A 2,592-nucleotide genomic window follows, 5' to 3' on the forward strand; every position below is an offset into this window, starting at 1 on the left:
TGTTGGGGGCGATGTGGAGAGCAGAAAGGATAATTGGTACTAAGTGACAGACGCCCATATCCCACTGCTGAATACAGAGTCGCCAACTACGGGGCACTCAGAAATGGGTACATGCAGCCCCCTGGGCACTCAAACGTCCAAATCTTGATGGGGAAGAGAAAGGAAAATACTTATAGTTTAGAACATCAGAAGGATTTGAAGCGTTGCGTAGTAAAGTTGTTGAGCATTTACTGTGAGACAGGAATTTCGCAAACCTGGGAGCTGAGTAGTATTATTATAAAGGAAGAAATCAAGGTACAAACAGGAGAAGCGCGCTGCCCCGGATGGCATGGCCTGGAAGGGGTAAACGCTATACTTAAACTAAAGATTTTTTGGCTCTGAAGCCCAGCCTTTTCCATTGTTTCCTTTAGTTTTCTGCCTCTTGGCAGGGACATGGGTAGGGAGGAGAAGGGGGAGGGGAGCGTGTGGGGGTAGGAACTGAAGTAAGAAGAGGACATCCCAGCTGTGCCAGCCAAGGACTTGTTGCCACGAGGCACTCTGCCATGTCACCAGCATCAGCCTGATACAGAGTGAAAGGCAGGAGACAGGCAGAGGGAAAGCCGCCTAGCCAAGTGGTTGAGTGACCGCTGTATTTTTATAGTTTGAGAATGATACAGTCTGGGCAAACTGGTCTGGTCTCAGTTTACTCCTCCTGATGTACGCCACACGGCTCTGCTTACAGCTTATTCAGAAATCACTTAGTGAGTGCTTGTTACGTGCGAGGCACTTGCCTGCTTCTGGAGGTACAATGATGAATCTGATTTCCTTGCCCTGAATGAGCACCCAATTTAGTGGGAGAAATGAATCATTTCTATGCAGAAGAAAAACATCCAGGCTCGCCAGGAGTGTCGACAGTCAAAGAAGTCTTCTTGAAGGATATAACAACTCAGCTGAGCCTTGAAGGATAATAGATGGAAAGTAGAGGGGAGAATAAACAAAGTCACGATGGCGCGGAAAATAGTTTTGAGTCAACTGCTGCAGCACAACGCACATTTTATCTTCTTATTTATTTATTTTTTCTGTCTGAATGCCATGTTTCAAGTTTTATAAAACCCAACTCAAACAGGCTTAAACAATAAATGGACACTAAGGGAGTCATAACTATGGAAAAAATAGAGACTTTTAAAATCTTAAGAGAAACTTAAACGAAGGCCTCAACTTCCTAGAAAATAGACGTTAATTGAAAAAGAAATAGCAAATTTGGATATACCACACACTCTTAAAGAAACTAAGTTCATAGAAAAAAAATCTCCTTGGAAAAAAAGACGTCAAATGGTGTTAGTAGTGCACAAAACTTACAAGGAAAAAATAACTCATTTTATACAAACAAAATCTTTCGATTAGTGGAGGCAAATCATGTAATTTCCTCCTTAAATACAGAAAAAAAACACGTGGTAAAATTCAACAGCATTGATGTTATAAAACCCTTAGCAAACCACGAATTAAGGAGACCTTCCTTAACCTGCCAAAAACCAAGGGCAGATATACTCGATGGTGAAGCATTAGACACACTCACTGTATAGTTGACACAAATGAGGAGACCTGTTCTCACCTCTCCTTGTCCATATTGTGCAGAATGTTCTAGCCAATGCAGTAGAACAAGAAAAAATAATTAAAGATGCAAAAAATGAAAGAAAGAGGCAAATTACCATTTTTGTAGATTAAATAGGATTACAACTAAACTATTAGAACTAAGCTTTCAAAATCACTGATACAAGAATCAACATACAATGATCAACAATATCCCTATATATCTGAAACAACAAGTTAGAAAATATACTAGAAAATGTATTATAGCAACAAAACTCTAAGTTGGCTAGAAGAAAATCTAACCAGAAATATGAAATCTTTTCTAAAGAAAATATAAAACATTATTGGATGGCCTCTCCTTCTCACGGGCTAGAATGCAGACTTAAATGAAGTCTATTAGTTAGCTGATGGACTGTGCCCACACCCAAAAGGATGGCATAGCAACAAAGCAGAAGGAATTTGGGTCCCTGAATTACTTTCTGGAGCAGAGCCACCTACTCATCTTGGTCCGCCCTCCTACCTCTGCACTATTATACAAGAGAGTAATGAATTTCTATGCTATTTGAGTTCCTGTTTTTTTTCTGGAGGAGTCTTTATTATGCCAGTGTTACTTATATCCCAACTAAAGTAGACAAGGAAAGGAGATTCGTAGAAATGAAACTTTGATGGCTAATAAAATGCTCAATTTTCATAGTAATCACAAAATACAAGTTGAAATACAAATAGGGTACTATTTTGTTCTAATCAGATTGGCAATTATAAAGTCTGGCGATATCGAGTTCATATATGGACACGTTCAAAGCCACAGTTAAGTATTTAACAGCAATAGTAACAATAACAAAATGAAACAAAAAAGTCAGAAACAACCTAAAGGTCTCTTTGTATATTACTATTTAAATAAATATTATTTATTTATTAAAACTTTCTAACACAGAATCCTATCCTTGGGAAAAACTTAAAGAGAGCCGACGTTTCACATACTACAGGTGGGGTTACAGGTGGGTATTCCATTTTGGAAGGCAG

This window comes from Pteropus vampyrus, unplaced genomic scaffold (assembly GCF_000151845.1).
Source record: "Pteropus vampyrus isolate Shadow unplaced genomic scaffold, Pvam_2.0 Scaffold75, whole genome shotgun sequence".
NCBI lineage: Eukaryota > Metazoa > Chordata > Mammalia > Chiroptera > Pteropodidae > Pteropus > Pteropus vampyrus.